Consider the following 18009-nt stretch of genomic DNA (forward strand, 5'->3'; position numbering starts at 1 on the left):
TTAACTGTATGAAGGTCTTCTGTAATGGGACCTAATAATGAAATAACTTGATAAATAATAAGGATGCTATCAAAACTGGATCTGAAGCAGGATATAGTAGAACATATCTTGTTGTTTTGTTTTATTTATTGTTTATTGAGACAGGCTTTTTCTGTGTAGTCCTGTGTGTTCTGGAACTCACTTTGTAGACCAGGCTGGCCTCCAACTCAGACCCACCTACCTCTGACTTCTGAGTGTTGGGATTAAAGGTGTGTGCTGACACACCCAGCTGTAGTACATTGTAGTTTTAATTACAGCAATCAGGAAACCAAGGCTGAAGAGTTCCAAGCCAGCCAAAGTTGCACAGTGAGGTCTTATATAAAAACACAACAATAAAAACCAGTGGATCTGTACCAACCCAGTAGCCTTCAAGACACCCAGGAGTGCTAAACCTTCACCTAAAAAATGCACAGAACAAAATTTACATTTACTTATCTTCTGCCCTGCTGGAAACTGACCCTACTATCTCTTCATACATGCTGTCCCTACCAGTGAGCCACATCTCTGTCTGCAATTCATTTTTTGCTTTGTTTTGAGGCTGGATTTCATTATGTAGACCTCGATGGTCTGAAGCTTGCTATATAGATCAGGCTGACTTCAGACTCAGAGATCCACCTGCCTCTGCCTACTAAGTGCTGGGATTAAAGGTGTGTGCCACCACACCCTTCATATTTGAATGATACTTATCCATACACTTGCCACATTTATGCATGTACTTATTCATCACTAATACATTTGGTTAGTCAATCATTGAAATGTCAGAGGTAGTGTTTGAAGTGCTGGTTTGCTTGGATTGGTTTTTCTATGACAATGTCTCATGTATTCCTGCTGCCTTCCACCTCCCTGTGTGGCTGGCACTGCTCCTACCGCCTTGCTCCTGGATACTAGGTATGAGCCACCATCGTCCACCTTTTTTTTTTTTTTTTTTTTTTTTTTTTTTTTGAGACGGGGTTTCTCTGTGGCTTTAGAGGCTGTCCTGGAACTAGCTCTTGTAGACTGGTCTCCAACTCACAGAGATCCACCTGCCTCTGCCTCCTGAGTGCTGGGATTAAAGGCGTGTGCTGCCACCGCCCTACTCCCTCCCTCTTTTTGAGACAATATTTCATTTTGTAGCCCAAGCTGGCCTGAAATTTACCACCCTCGGCTTCTGAGCACATAGAAGCCACCATGCCCAATGAGTGTGTCTGGAATGCAAGAGGGATTCCTGTGCTCTGCTTTGGGAAAGGCAGAGGCCTGGAAACTCATTTGGTCTAGTCTTTTCTTTTGACCTTGCCTAGAGTAAGTCTTCAGATTACGAAAATGAGGAGGGATTCCAGATACAGTTTTTTCACTTGCTGGGTGGGGTTGATGGGTGGGGAAATGTGGGCAGAATATAAAAGTCTGGAGGGATGAGGCATAGGTCTGAGGCTGCTTTGTTCATCTTTGCTAGCACGTACTCTCTTTGCAAGCCGAAGAAGCGTGGGGAAGCCCCGGAGAACCCTACTGATGGTATCTTCCACTCCACGATCAAGGTCATCTTGGAGGAGGAAATCTCCTCAGGACACAATCCATCGTCTCAGCCGGGCAGTCCACCCACCATTTCTCCCTAGGTGCCTGAGGTATATTCCCCCAAATGTCCCCACTACCAGCTTCATATCCAGATTTCTACTGACTAATTATCCCTGGGATGGAAACAGCAAAAGACAAGGTATGAATTTTTTGAGGGGGGCTCTCCCTATTTTGCTTAGGTGGGTCTTGAAGTCCTAGGTCTAAGCAATTCACTTGCCTCAGTCTCCCAGATTATCGAGACTATAGTGTCAGGATTAACAAATGTTATTGTCTTTTTATTTATTTATTTTTTGAAACAGGGTTTCTCTGTGGCTTTGGAGGCTGTCCTGGAACTAGATCTACCTGCCTCTGAGTGCTGGGATTAAAGGTGTGCACCACCACCACACCTAATAAATATTTTAGAGACAGTCTCACTATGTAGCCCTGTCTGGCATGGGGCTTGCTATGTATACCTGCCTTGTGTAGTCCACAGAGATCCACCTGTCTCTAGTTCCTGAGTACCAGGATAATGATCTTTCTTTCCCTCCCTCTCCCTTCCTTTTTCTCTTTCTTTCTTTCCTTTTTTCTTTCATTTGTTTGTCTGAGACCAGGTTTCTTTGTGTATTGACTGTCCTGGAACTAATCCCAACTCTGTAGACCAGGTTGGCCAGAGACCCACCTGCCTCTGCCTTCCAAGTGCTGATATTAAAGGCATGAACTCCTATTGCTCTATTTATTTATTTATCTATTAAGACACAGTCTCTCTACATAGTCTTTTTTTTTTTGGTTTTTCAAGACAGGGTTTCTCTGCATTGTTTTGGAGGCTGTCCGGGAACTCGCTCTGTAGACCAGGCTGGCCTCGAACTCACAGAGATCCGCCTGTCTCTGCCTCCCGAGTGCTGGGATTAAAGGCGGGCGCCACCAATGCCCGGCTCTCTCTATATAGTCTTGACTGTGCTGGAATTTATAAGTAGACCAGACTAGCCTCAAACCCATAGAAACTCACCTGCCTCTGCCTCTGCCTTCAAAGTTCTAGAATCAAAGGGTGTGTTTGACCACCTGGAACCTAGTGAATAAATATTCCTTTTCTTTTTTTCTCCTTCCTTCCTTTTTTTCCTTTTTTTGGTTTTTCAAAACAGGGTTTCTCTAGCCGGGCGTTTGTGGCGCATGCCTTTAATCCCGGCACTTGGGAGGCAGAGGCAGGCGGATCTCTGTGAGTTCGAGGCCAGCCTGGTCTACAGAGTGAGTTCCAGGATAGGCTCCAAAGCCACAGAGAAACCCTGTCTCAAAAATCAAAAACAAAACAAAAACAAAAACAGGGTTTCTCTGTGGCTTTGGAGGGTATCCTGGAACTCATTCTGTAGACCAGGGTGGCCTTGAACTGACAGAGATCACCTGCCTTTGCCCTAGTGATTGGATTAAAGGCGCGTACCACCAACGCCCAGCTTGTTTTATTTTTTTCAAGACAGCATTTTCTCTACCTAGTCCTAGCTGTCCTGGGACTCACTATAGACCAGGCTGACCTTGAATTTACAGAGTTTCGCCTGCCTCTGCCTCCAAGTGCTAGGATTAAGGGTAGGCATATATTTCTCCATTTTTATTGAAAGTTCCTAAAGCTTTGCAAATGCTGCCATTGATCACCTTAAGAAATTATTTCTTGCTGGGCAGTGGTGGTGCACACCTTTAGTTCCAGCACTCGGGAGGCAGAGGTAGGTGGATCTCTGTGAGTTCGAGGCCAGCCTGGTCTACAAGAGCTAGTTCCAGGACAGCCTCCAAAGCCACAGAGAAATCCTGTCTCAAAAAAACAAACAAACAAACAAAAGATTATTTCTCTGACTTTTCTTTCTTCTCTTGTGAGTTTTAGTTGTTAAAACACATGTCATTTACAAATGGGCATTTGAGTTGAAACTGTTCTATACCTTTCTGATTTGGATAGTGTTGGCTGCAGTCGTTTCAAATGCTGAGAATAGGGTTAGAGTTTTGAGCATACTGTAAGCAGAGGGTAAAGTTAGGTAGGCAGCAATGCAGGGTGCTCTGTGCTCAACAGTTGGAGGCCTCATGATTGATTTTTAATCTTGACATTTCCCATAATCACTTTGAGTCTTTGTTGTTGTTGTTCCTTTGAGATAGATTTTCTATTGTTATGTGGTCTGAGCTGGCTAGTCCTGGCTGGCTTGGAACTCAGTGTGTCTCAAACTGGTCCCACGTCTCAATGGTTTACTCTGTAATCTTGTAACCCAAGTCTTTCCCAGGTAGGAACAGATCTATTTATTTTGAGTACTGTTGAAGTAGCTGTTTTAGCAATGTCCTCATATGGACCCCAAATAAATGTCCAAAGATGGCACCAAATGAAATTACTTAAATTAACACTAAAAACTGGACTTGTAAGCCAGATAAAGTGGCACATGCCTTTAACTCCCACACTTAGAGGCAGAAAGGAAGATTTCTGAGTTTAAGGCCAGCCTGGTCTGCATAGTGAGCTCGAGACCAGTTGTAGCTACAGAGTGAAGTCCTGTCTCAAAATCAAGCAAGCAGCCAGGCAGTGGTGTTGTACACCTTTTTAAATTCTAGCATTGGGGAGGCAGAAGTAGGCAAATCTGTGTTCCAAGACAGCCATGGTTACACAGTGGAACCCTGTCTGGAGCCCTGTCCCTCAACAATAATAATAAAATACTGCCGTGATGCATATATGGAGGTCAAAGTACAGATCTAGGGTTGGTTCTCTCCTCTCCCCTTTTACATGGGTTCTGGGGTTTGAACTCAGATCACCTGACCTAGAAGTTAAAAGCTGAGCTGCTTCACCAGCATTTTCCCCATTCCCCTGAGATACCATACAGACATTTCTCACTCCCCATTCCTTCCTCCACCAGCAGCCATGAATTTCTATGGCTTTTCCTATCCTGGGTGTCTGAGCAATATGTGATCTTTCATTTCGTCTTGTGGCACCAGGGCTTTGCATATGCTAGGCAGGTGGTGTACCACAGGGATACCAGGGTCTTACTATGTAGTCAAAGCTGGTCTGGAACTTGCAGTCTTCCGTTGGATCCTGTAATGTGTGATCTTTTGCGTTCAGCTTCTGGGTTAAGCTTTTTGGTGTTGAGGATAGAACCTAACCACCAAGCTAAACCCCCAACCCCTGGCTAGGCATGGTAGTACAAGCCTTTAATTCCTTCTCTCAAAGGTGGATCTCTGAGTTCTAGGTTCTCCTGATAGTAAGTAATGGGTTTCAGGCCAGCCAGGATTACAAAGTGAGACCTTATCTCAAGAACAAACAAAAACCCTCAAAACTGCTGTCACAGGCAGGAGTGTCCAGCCCAAGAGGAATGGGTTGCTCATGGCCCAGGATAGCTATGAATGTGGCCAAGCACCAATTCTAAACCTCTGTCACTTAGCCACACCTTCAAACCCCTGTTGTGTTTTACTTGCATACATGTCTGTCTGCAGTGCCCTTGGGGTTGGGGTATCACATACTCCCCCTTTTTTTCAATGATTGTACAGTTCATGAGAGTGAATTTTATAGGTCACAACTTGGGTATATAGTCTGCAAGTCTAAAAGGAGATATAGAGAGGGTATCAGCCATCTTGGGCCGTTGGTCCCACACCCCAGTAATCTACATATAATCAGTTTGAGACAAGTATTCCGCTACGTAGCCCGAGGCTGGACTGCAATTTATAGTGGTTCTCCGGCTTCAGTCCTCTGAATGCTGTGATTATGGCTGAAGTTGCCACACTTCCTCTGTCTTTCCCATTTGCATCTCCATTCCTATCTGTTAGTAGCTACAAAAGCCTGCTTTCTGACTTCAAGAGAGTTTTAGTGTCTTAGTACAGACGCCATCCTGCTCCCAGTTCTAAACCCCAGCTAGAGTGGAGTGCTTGCTTAGCATGAGAAAGGTCCTGGGTTCCACCCTCAAGCATCACAAAGCACAGCAAAGCAGAAACCTCCACTTACCACCACAGTGACTTCTAGAGGGATGTGGGCCCTGGAGAAAGCCTGGCTTCCTTCCCCAGCACTTGAACGGGGAAAAAAAACAAAAAAACAAAAAAACAAAACAAAGAGCTAAATTCCCATTGCTTTTTTTTTTTTTTTTTTTTTGGTTTTTCAAGACAGGGTTTCTCTGTGGCTTTGGAGGCTGTCCTGGAACTCGCTTGGTAGTCCAGGCTGGTCTCGAACTCACAGAGATCCACCTGCCTCTGCCTCCCGGCTCCCATTGCTTTTTTTTGTTGCTCCAAAAATATTCCTAGTTTTTTTGTTTTTAAATATCCCAGGACTAAACTGAATGGGTAAAGGTCCCCATTGATGACCGGGGCTTGATCCTTGGGGCCCATATGAAAGGAGATAATTGCCCTCTCCTCTACAGGTACAACACAGTGTATGCATGCACACACAAACACACTAATCAAATGTAATAATAGATGAGGATTTACATTAAAAAAGAAAATACTAGCCGGGCGTTGGTGGCACACGCCTTTAATCCCAGCACACTCGGGAGGCAGAGGCAGGCGGATCTCTGTGAGTTCGAGGCCAGCCTGGTCTACAACAGAGCGAGTTCCAGGACAGCCTCCAAAACAATACAGAGAAACCCTGTCTCAAAAAAAAAAAAAGAAAGAAAAAGAAAAGAAAACACTGATTTTCATTCAGAGAAATAGACTGTGTGATGCCAACATGTCCAGTGTATCCTCTCCTGTGTTGTTTTTCATCACAGAAAATAATAAAAGGGACTGGAGCACATCTCTAGGCCCCTGTTGATGTTCTAAAAGATCGATTTTCTTTCTTCTTCTTTTTTTTTTTTTTTTTTTTTGGCTTTTCAAGACAGAGTTTCTCTAGTTTTTGGAGCCTGTCCTGGAACTCTGTAAACCAGGCTGGTCTGAACTCACAGAGATCTGCTTGCCTCTGCATCCCAAGTACTGGAATTAAAGACATGAGCCACCACTGCCCAGCTGCTTTTATTTTCTATGTATAGATGTTTTACTTGCATGCATGTCTGCACCACTCAAATGCACTGGCCTGGGGGTTGAGGCATTACAGTGTTGTTGTTTTGCTTCAGTTACGGCTGCAGCTGTGAAACACGAACCACAAAACTCAACAACCCAGGAGGAGTTTACTGGGGAAAGGAAACAGACAGGGGTAGGTGTTAGCTAGTGGGGAAAACAGATGGAAGAAAGAAGGGATGGGAGGTGCTGGCTTAAAAGGGGAAGCTTGCACATGCTTACAGCATCCTTATGCTGTCACGTAACACATGAGGTAGACATGGCAACGCAGGGCCCTTTGAGTTCTCTAAGTATCTTCCTGAATTCTGGTGTGCATACCCTGTGTGTTGTCAGGGGCCAGGGTCAGCGTAATGCCTGGATACCAACAGAAGTAGTTGGTGAACCATCATGTGGTGCTGGGAATTGAACCTGGGTTTTCTGGAAGAGTAGCCAGTGCTCTTCACCAGTCCATCTCTCCAACCTCATACTTGCTCTATAGCTCTCTCCTCCTGCCTTAGTTTCCTTGGTGCTGGGTAATAATAGGTGTGTCACCTATGGGTTTTGAAAGGGTTATCTACTTGACAAGGTGTATAGCTTAATGGTTGAATACTTGTCTAGGTCCTGGGTTCTAACCCCATCACAGCAAACAAGCAAACCTCCCTAAGAAAGCAGCTGTTTTAGGGCTGGAAGGTTGAAGTTCATTTCCTAGTATTCATGTCAGGTAGCTTACAACCCCCTGTAAAACTCATCCCAAGGGGGCTGGAGAGATGGCTCAGAAGTTAAGAGCACTGACTTTTCCAGGTCCTGAGTTCAATTCCCAGCAACTACATGGTGGTTCACAACCATCTGTAATGAGATCTGGTGCCCTCTTCTGGCCTGTAGGCATACATGCAGAGCGAACACTGTATGTATAACAAGTCTTTTATTTTTATTTATTTAGTATGTATACAATCTTCTGGCTACATGCCAGCAGAGGGCACCAGATCTAATTCAAGGTGGCGGTGAGCCACCATGTGTTGCTGGGAATTGAACTCAACCTCTGGAAGAACAGTCAGAGCTCTTAATTGCTGAGCCATCTCTCCAGCCCCAACAAATAAGTTTATAAAAATAAAACTTGTCCCAAGGGATCAGACTCTCTTTTAGCACCTGTATAAGCCATTCAACATTCACACAGATACTTAAATGGCAACTCACAGCTGACTGTAGCTGGAGTTCCATGGTGCCCAACATTGTTTCTGGCCTGCATGAGCACTGCAAGCATGTAGTGGGCATATATACATACATGTAGCCAAACACTCATACACATAATATTTTAAATTAAAAAAATTTTGAGACAGGGTTTCTCTCTGTAACTATCTCTATATGTAAGTCCTGGCTGTCCTGGAATTCATGTAGACCAGGCTGGCCTTGAACTCACAGAGATCTGCCTGCCTCTGCCTCCAAGTGCTGGGATTACAAGTGCATGCCACCACAATGTTTTGTTTTGTTATGTTTTTTTGGTTTTTCAAGACAGGTTTCTCTGTGGCTTTGGAGGCTGTCCTGGAACTTGCTTGGTAGTCCAGGCTGGTCTTGAACTCACAGAGATCCGCCTGCCTCTGCCTCCCGAGTGCTGGGATTAAAGGCATGGGCCACCAACGCCCGGCTGCCACCACCGCAATGTTTTAATGCTTTTCTTATTCAGTGAGTCCTGTCAATGTCGTCATCCAAGTTAAATATAGAAGGATTAAGTTTGTTAAACTTCCAGGGAAGCTAGATGGCCTTAGTTTCACTTCTTTTCTTTTTCTGAGACAAGGTTTCTCTGGAGGTTTGTAGACTGTCCTGGAACTCTCTTGAAGACCAGGCTGGCCTCGAACTCACAGAGATCTGGTGTATCTGCCTCGAGTGCTGGGATTAAAGGTATTATCACCATCCGGCTAGTTTCACTACTTTTCATAAAACCAACACCTCCTATCACCCCCCACCCCAAACCATACAACCTTATAACTTCCCAGAACAGGGGTATGATGTAGAGGAAGGAGATAGGTGAGACTGGCCACCCACATTTTTCTTTTTTTTTTTTCTTTAGAAACAATCATTTTGCATATCAATCCCCCTTCCCCCTCCCTGTTCCCTCTCCTTCCCATCCTCCCATGTTCCCTACCATCCCCCCATTCCACTCCACCTGCTCCCCAAGGATGGTGAGGCCTTCCATGGGGGATCATCAAAGTCTGCCACATCATTTGGTGGAGGGCCTAGGCACTCCTCTGTTATCTGGACTGCAACAGTATCCCTTCATAGGGAATGGGCTTCCAAAGTCCATTTGTGCACTAGGGATAAATACTGGTTCTACCGTTAAAGGTCCTTATAGACTGCCCAGGCCTCCTAACTGGCAGCCACATTCAGAGGGTTTGGTTCAGTCCAATACGACTGGGGTCCCTGTGCTTTCACTAGATCAGGTCAGCTGGTTCTGTAGGTTTCTCCAGCACAGTCTTGACTCCTTGGCTCATCCCTCCTGCCTCTCTACAACTGAATTCCAGGAGAATGGCTCAGCGTTTAGCTGTGGGTGCCTGCTTCTGCTTCCATCAGCTACTGGATGAAGGCTCTAGGAATGGCCACCAAGGTAGTCATCAATCTCATAGGGGAAGGGTCAAAGGCAGCCTCTCCATCACTGCCTAGATTCTTAGTTGGGGTCATCTTTGTGGATCTGAATATTTCTCTAGTGCCAGATTTCTCTTTAAACCTACACTGCTGCCTCTATTAAGGAATCTCTTGTCTTGCTCTCCTCTAGTCCTCCCCTGTCTCAGTCTTCCTGATCATTCTTGTTCTCCTCCCCCTCCTCTTCTTCTCCCTTTCTCTTTTCCTTACCTCTCCCCCTTCCAATTCTCTCAGGAGTTCTTTCCCTTTCACCTTCTTCCGGGGACCCCGATTTTTCTCTTCGTGTCCTCCTTGTTTCCTAGTTTCTCTGGTGTTGTGGATTATAGGTTGGTAGTCCTTTGCTCTATGTCTAATATCCATATATGAGTGAGCACATACCATGCTTGTTGTTCTGTGACTGGGTTACCTCACTCAGGATGGCTTCTTCCTGTTCCATTCATTTGCCTTCGAATTTCAAGATGCCATTGCCCCCCCCCAGTAGTACTCCATTGTGTAAATGTACCACATTTTCTCCATCCATTCTTCAGTTGAGGGGCATCTAGGTTGCTTTCAGGTTCTGGCTATTGCAAACAATGCTGCTATAAGCATAGTTGAACATATCCTTGTTGTATGAATGTACATCCTTTGGGTATATGCCCAAGAGTGGAATTGTTGGATCATGAGGTAGACTGATTCCCATTTTCCTGAGAAACCACTATACTGATTTCCAAAGTGGCTGCACAAGTTTGCTCTCCCACCAGCAGTGGAGGAGTGTTCCCCTTTCTCCACATCCTTTCCAGCACAGACTGTCATTTGTGGTTTTGATTTTAGCCATTGCCATTCTGACAGGAGTAAGATGGTATCTCAGAGTTTTGATTTGCATTTTCCTGATGGCTAAGGATGTTGAACACTTTCTTAAGTATCTTTCAACCATTTTCAATTCCTCTGTTGAGAATTCTATATTTAGTTCTCAACCCCACTTTTTGTTTTTGTTTTTGTTTTTTTTCTCTTCGAGACAGTGCTTCTTTGTAGCTTTGGAGACTGTCCTGGAACTCACTCAGTAGACCAGGTAGGCTTCAAACTCAGAGATTCGCCTGTCTCTGCCTCCTAAATGCTGGGATTAAAGGCATGCACCACCACCGCCCAGCTTGAACCCCACTTTTTAATTGAATTGTTTGGTGTTTTGGTGACTAGTTTCTTGAGTTCTTTGTATATTTTGGAAATCAACCCTCTTGTCAGATGTGGGATTGGTTGAGAATTGTTTTTTCAAGGTTTGTAAAGAATTGTGTTGGGATTTTGATGGGGATTCCGTTAAATCTGTAGATTGCTTTTTGGCAAGATTGCCATTTTTACTATGTTGATTCTACCTATCCAAGAGCATGGGAGATCTTTCCATTTTCTGGCATCTTTAATTTCTTTCTTTAAAGACTCAAAGTTCTTGTTATACAGGTCTTTCACTTGATTGGTTAGTGTTACCCCAAGATATTTTCTGTTTGTGGCTATTGTAATGAGTGCTATTTCTCTGGTTTCTTTCTCAGCCCATTTATTATCTATATATAGTAAGGCTACTGCCACCCACATTTTTATTACCTGTTAGTACTGGCATCTTTGCTCAGATTTGATTCAGTGGGATTGTTGTCCTGAACCATTTTTTGTGAGCTGTTTTTTAAAAGTGTAAAACTCTGAGGTTGAGGGTGGCTCTTTTTCATGGAACTCTTGTCCCTGAAATGGATAAGGCCCTGGCTTGCTCCCATCTGTAGTACTACAGAAAAATTAAAAAATAGGGCTGGAGAGATGGCTCAGTGGCTAAGAATACTGGCTGGTCTTCCAGAGGTACTGAGTTCACTTCCCAGCAACCACATGGTGGCTCACAACCATCTGTAATGAGATCTTGTGTCCTCTTCTGGCCTGCAGGAATACATGTATACATAATAAATAGAAATAGAAAAAATTAAAAAGAAAAAATTTTAAATAATTAAATGGCAAAGGAAATACCAACTTAGCCTCTCCACACACCTGACTAATCTTTCATTTGGTGTCATGCTTCCCCAACATCCTGAAAGAATGTTAGTCAAAGGATTTCACTCAATTTTACCACCTGTGGGGTTGGCAGCCACAAAAGATCTGCTTGACTCTGCCTCCTGAATGACCTGGCTTTCCTGTGTGGGTTTTATTTAGGGTTTGTGCTGATGAACCCAGAAACTCCTTTGGGATAACCATACATTCTACCTCTGAACTATATTCCCAGCCTTGTCTTGTTCTAGATAGCCTAAACTGTCCTCAGTTCACATCCTTCCTTGCCTAGCCTCTCCAACGCCACAGTAGGACCACAGGCTTTAGCACCATCTGGTGGCTTTGATTGTTTTTGTTTTGAGCCTGGGTCTCATGCAGCCTAGAATGGCCTCAAATTCACATGTAGCCTAGGTTGGCTCTGAACTCTCAGATCATCTTGCCTCCAGCTCCCAAGTGCTGGCAATGCATGCATGCATTGACATGCTTGGCAGAGTTGACATTTTACTTAGGTCCCAGGACACATCTGGTATTAAGTCTACACAGAGAATTGAGTGAGATGCTTGAGCCTGGACTCAGAAGAGTTTCACCTTTTATCATTTCAAATACAAGCTTTCCTCCCCATTCCCCTGAGCAGAACTTTGAGTGTGGGTCTTACATAGTGAGTCGTTCTATGCTCCCACCACTTAGGAAGCAGAGGCCAGCCTGGGCTACATGGGTGATTTCCAGGTCAGGCAGGACTCGGTAAGACCCAAGAAAAACACATACAACTTCCTCAATTCACTTTCAGTTACCTCTGTGGAGTCCATATGGAAAGCTTGACCTTGGCCGTACCATTTGACTCCTGAGACTAAACCCTAATCTTGGGTATGGGGTTAGGTCTTGCTTCCTTATGGATACTGGAGAATTTAGTTATTTGGGGTGAGTAAAAGAAACAAATCCTGTCAGTCCCATTTCTACTCTGACACCTCTTATTAACATGACTTCCAGGTAGGTAAATATTTTGGTTCTGTACCCGATGTTTATGCCGAATCATGGCACCATCCCAGGAGCTGCAAAATGTGTTTTGCCCACAGAGTAATGATAGGGTAGCCCCTCCCTGCACTTAGTGACTCTAATGACAAGTTGGCGTCTCCCATGGGTCCTATCTCCTGGGTGTTCTGCCTCTTCAGGCCTCAGTTGTTGAACCAGCGTAAAGATTATGAATTTTTTTAAAATTAGCAGTGGTCAAGAATGGTGGCCTAGTTCTTTCCTTCCGGACAGAGCTTTCCCAGATCTTTGGAGACATTTTAGCATTAAAGCTCCAAAGAGGCCCAACATTCTTACATACCCCTTAGTGTATGTAATGAACTTAGAATTCTAGCTAGCCAACACAACATCAGGCCAGAAGTGTGCTCCAGTGGGCTTAGACTTTTAGGTCTCCAGTGGTGTTGGTATGGTCTTCTCCCTTTATCGTTTTTCCTTTATTTCTTTTCTATTTCAGACAGGCTCTCACTCTGGGGTTCAGGCTGGCCTTTGCCACCAAGGGCTGAGCTACCATGCCAGACCCACCTTCAAGGTTCTGTCACCACACCTAGTTTATGCAGAGCTGGGAACTGAATTCAGGATTTTTATTTTAAAGATTTATTTATATATTACATATACAGTGTTCTGCATACATACAGAAGAGGGCACCAGATTGAATTGTAGATGGCTGTGAGCCACCATGGTTACTGGGAATTGAACTCAGGACCTCTGGAAGAGCAGTCAGTGCTCTTAACCTCTGAGCCACCTCTCCAGCCCTAAACTCAGGATTTTGTGTGTGTTACCCAAGCATTTCACTAACATAAGTATGTTCCCAGCCCATGTCAGGTGAGCTCTGTACTCACAGAGCTATAGTACTGCTTTTCTAAAAGTTGGGGAGGGGGGAGGGCTGGAAATAGATCTGCATCTGCAGCCAACATCTGAAGGGGATGAATGGACCTGACAGGAAAAAGCAAGGAAGTGCTGTGGTTTGAGGCCTGCTGAGGCTGCAGGCACCTGTGTTCTCACCATTGTATCTCTGGGAGCCACTAGCTTCCAGCCAACAGTCAACATTAGCTGTAAGGAAATAACGTAGATTTCACACTACTGTGTACTGGGACAGCTTTGAGAAACTTTCTCTCTTCAAGGGACTTAGGTGTGTATATGAATGGGGTAGGAGTGAGATTTGTTATGTGTGTGGATGCTTGCCTGCATGCTTGTCTGATCATTACATGTATGTGCAGTCCCTGGGGAGGACAAAATAGGGTGTCAGAGTTATAGACAGGTATGAGCTAGCATGTGGGTGTTGTGAATCAAACCTAGGCCATCCCAAGCAGCCAGTGGTTTTTGTTTGTTTGTTTTGTTTTAATGAGACAGGGTTTCTCTGTGTAGCTTTGGATGTCCTGGAACTTGTTCTGTAGATCAGGCTGGCATCGAACTTAAAGATCCACCTGCCTTTGCCACCTTAGTGCTGGCCTGGCCACATCACGAGATCTTAGAAAATTACTTTTTATTTATTACAGTTTATTGGTAGAGGGTATATGTATGTGCACATGTGTGCTACAGTGTGGGTTCAAACCCTGACCATGAGACCTGGTGGCAGGTGCCTTTACACCCCTGAGCCATAGTTCCAGCCCCAATCATAAATTGCTATAAATTTAGCATCTTAGAAAGGGCCCACTTTGCCGGGCGGTGGTGGCGCACGCCTTTAATCCAACACTCAGGAGGCAGAGGCAGTTGGAGCTCTGTGAGTTCGAGACCAGCCTGGTCTACCGAGCAAGTTCCTTTCCAGGACAGCCTCCAGAACAATACAAAGAAACCCTGTCTTAAAAAAAAAGGGGGGGCCCACTCTGCTCTAGTTCTGTTTGTAGATCAGAATCTTCATGGACTCCAGCACTTTCTCCCTTTAAAGAGTTTTACAAAGCGTAAGTCAGGGCTGGGTGCTCATGTGGAGGCCATCTCACTCAGCTGTTTGCAGGATTCAGTCCCGGAGTTTCTGTTTTCTCTACTTCTACATTGGGGCTGGGGATTCAATGTAGAGACATGCTGGGCAGTTCAACTGAGTTACACACCCAGTCCTAGGGATCTGCTTAAAGGCCAATATAATTATGAGAGACTTAACTGGATTAACCTTTTTTCATGTAGTTTATTTTTGGCAATGGTCTCCCTGTAGAACAGGCTGCCCTTGAACTCATAGCAATCCACCTGCTCTGGAGTATTGGGATTAAGGGGGGGGGGGCACTAATTCTGGTTTAGCCTTCTTTTCTTTATTTTTTAAAGTCACTATTCAGTAGTTTTTCAGAATTTCACACATGCATTGAATATATTTTGACTAAGTCTACCTTCCCATATCTTCTTTTTTTTTTTTTTTTTTGGTTTTTTTCGAGACAGGGTTTCTCTGTGACTTTGGAGGCTGTCCTGGAACTTTCTTGGTAGTCCAGGCTGGTCTTGAACTCACAGAGATCTGCCTGCCTCTGCCTCCCGAGTGCTGGGATTAAAGGCGTGCGCCACCAACCCATATCTTCTTACAACCCATGATATTTCCCTCCTCGATTTCATGCTTATTTATTTATTTTTAACACAATGAGTGCATTTAATATGGGACCATCTTGGAACACAGGCAGCCTCTCAGGACTCACACCTTGGAAGAATACTGACCCGCCCTCCCTCCTTTCCTCCCTTCCTCCCTTCCCAGACAGCCATCAGTTGCCAATATCAGAGCTAGGACTCCTTGAGGCCAAGGCCCTTCGACCCATGTTGGGCTTGGGGGCGGGGGCTAGATTGTGTGCATGCTGTTTCAGCTGCTGTGATTTCATGTATGGAGCAAGCCCTGTCATATCACAAACATGATTTCACACAGGCATTCACTCCCTTGTCCTCCTTAGCCTTGTCACTGCCTGGAGGGAAGGGGTTAGTCTCTTGTTCTCGTTCTCTTGTTCTGCATGCTGACCAGTGGCAGATTTCTGTACCAATCACCATCTACTGCTGAAATAAGCTTCTTTGAGCAGCGTACTAATCTATGGGTATAAAGAAACAGTTTGGGAAACAGTTTTACTATGTCCTTGTAGCAGAATAAAAGTACTGCGCTCTTCCTAGGATCTATCACCTAGCCAAACACAACTTTGGGGGCCCAATTAACAGTGCCAGGCATGAGTCCTGTCTTGTGGATCTTTAAATCCAATCAGACCAGTCGATTACTCCTATAACATTCCTGTCACTACAGTACCATGGGGTGCGTCCTGCCAGACTAGTAGTTATATAGTTCACAGGGTTGCATGCAGCTGGTGAGACTGATGACTAATCCTTTCTTAAAGCCAATTTATTAACCGGAGTGACAGTAACCCAATCCTTCCTGCTATGTAATTTATATTTGCACTGCTGGGAATTGAACCCAAGGCCTCACCCAAGCTAAGCAAGTGCTCTATTGTAGAGCTGCTCCCTTGCCCTGCTATGTAACTTAGGTTAATCACAGGACTAGCAGTGGTGTTGGAGCTTAGCTCCCCCTCCCAGTTCCATTGTATAATACCGCAGGGTGCAAAGGAGTGTAATAACATTACAGCAAATTGTCTAACCACATGCAGGGAGTGAGCCCTGGGCGGGAGAGGGCACGAGAAGGTCCAAATGACTCTTGTTCACCAGCCCCTTGGGCCTGTATCTAGCAGCCATCTCTGATATGTCTTCAGTCTAGAATCTATTTGTGTGTTTGTGCAAGTGTGGTGGGGGATCCTGGTGACCTGGCAGGCCAGTGGAGGTCAGAGGCCAACCTGTAGCAGTTGGTGCTTTCCATGTGGGTTGTAGGGATAGGACTGATGAGGTCAGTAGGCTTTATACCTTTCTTGGATATTTTTACCCAGATTCTTCAAGAATTAGCTGCTACTTCTAACTAGATGTCAATTGGGTACCTCAGCAGTTTTTTTTTTTTGTTTGTTTTTTTACTTTCATTTGTACTCATTTTTATTCTGGGGTTGGAAAAATTTGTTCCTTCTCAGTGAGGATCATCTCAGTGTGACAGAGCTCCTGTGTGGGCAAACCTGGTCATGAGCTCTGTAAATTCAGTGATGCATCTTAGATGCTTTCTTCACCTGGATTAGGTTCAATAACAGAGCATCTAAATTAAGTGCAGCATTACTCTCTGCATTTTTAAGCATGTGTAACAAAATTTTAACACCCTTTGGGCCACCAACCCCATTATCCAGTCCAGCCCCACTGTGGGCCTGGGCACACATACCAACTCCACCCTTTTTTGACAAGGTTTCTCTATATAACAGTCCTGAGTGTCCTGGAATTATCTCTGTAGACTAGGCTGGCCTAGAACAGAGATACACCTGCCTCAGCCTCCTGAGTGCTGGGATTAAAGGTATGTACCACCACCACCACTCAGCCCTAATCCACCATTATACCCTCAGAAGGACACACATGGCTTCTTTAAAGTGGCATCTTTAGATACTTGGTGGCATTTTGGGTAAGCATGCTCTTGATGGCCTGGACAGTTTCCTGTGTGTTCATAAAGTGTGGGCAGGAGGATTTGACTCTCTTGATATGTATGATTCAGTACTTAACTGTTTTCTGGGTTAAGAGAGGTGAACCAAATCCACAGTGATGTTTACATGAGGAGGAAGCACAGTAGGCTTGTTGATGTAATAATTCATGTGCCATACGGTTTACACATTTAAAGTGCACTGCCTGTAATCCCATGCTGGAAGGAGGAAAGGGGGCCCCAGAACAAGCTGGCTAGTCAGGTTGGCTCCCTAGGCTCTGCCTTAAACGAAAAGGGTGGACAGTAAAGGAGAAAGACTCCTGGGGGGGTCAATAGTAGGCCCACCTCTGCATGCATTTGAACCTGCACACACACCCACATGTGAACATTTTATATATGTACACGTACACACACATAGTCACACTACACATGAGAGAAAGAAAACTCTGACTTATATAGAGGTTAATAAGCCAAAAGGCTCTTAAAGGGTTAAATCATAGTCTTGGAGAAATTACAACAAAAAAGCTGGAGAGCTGGCTTGGTGGTTAAGAGAACTTGCTACTCTTACAGAGGACATGAGTTCACTTCCCAGCACCACACTGACCAGCTTACAATGGCCTGTAACTCCAGCTCCACAGGTACTGATGCCCTCTCCTGACCTTTCTAGATGGGCATGCACATGCACACACAGGCACACATAATAAAAACAAAGTATACACTTAAATGGCTTCTGGTATAAAGTAGAGTTGTCTAGGATGGTGATTTGAGAATATTTTCGTTTCACTCCAAAGATACCCTGTGGTGTCATCTCTTTGTCTTTCCTTGAAAACCAACCTTACACCATTCACTCCCCAGACCCCAAGACCCCAGTCTCTGGCCACCAATAATTCATCTATTTTCTCTTGCTTGGGGTTGATTTACCTGTTAAGGATCTTGATGGAGTTGGATTCATCTAATATGTAGGCTTTGATTTGTCTTCTTAGCTCATGATTCATCCCTGTTATAGGTAGCATGTATTGGTATCTCATTCTTTTTCACTACTACATAGTGAAGTACATGCAGGTTAACTATCTCTAGTCAGAGAACCCTAAATCTAAAATGTTAAAAAAATCTCTAATTTTCTGAACACCAATATGCTAGAAGTGGAACCTAATTGTGTGTGTGTGCTTATGCATTTGTGCCCACATGTGCTATGGTACATGAGTGGATGTTAGAGGACAACTTTCTTGAGTTGGTTATTTAGTTACTGCCATCTGGAACTCAAGGATCTGATTGGTCAGGTTTGGTGGCAATAGCCTTTACCTGCTGAGCCTTATTGCTGGCCCTAAGGAGTGGAAAATTTTATACCTGACCTCATGTGGCATTGTGGTCAA

At 44.6% G+C, this 18009-nt stretch overlaps 1 protein-coding gene across 1 annotated transcript in view; it reads left to right on the forward strand.

Annotated features, from left to right (window-relative positions):
- Positions 1-1606: 1606 nt before the first annotated feature.
- Usp7 (ubiquitin specific peptidase 7) overlaps positions 1607-18009 on the forward strand; it is a 69821-nt gene continuing 53418 nt past the window's right edge. The window contains exon 1 of the mRNA XM_040748109.1: positions 1607-1726. The gene's annotated coding sequence lies outside the window, so the exon portion shown is untranslated. The remainder of the gene's footprint in view (positions 1727-18009) is intronic.

The sequence above is a fragment of the Mesocricetus auratus genome, unplaced genomic scaffold (genome assembly GCF_017639785.1).
Source record: "Mesocricetus auratus isolate SY011 unplaced genomic scaffold, BCM_Maur_2.0 Super-Scaffold_100007, whole genome shotgun sequence".
In the NCBI taxonomy this organism is placed as follows: Eukaryota; Metazoa; Chordata; class Mammalia; order Rodentia; family Cricetidae; genus Mesocricetus; species Mesocricetus auratus.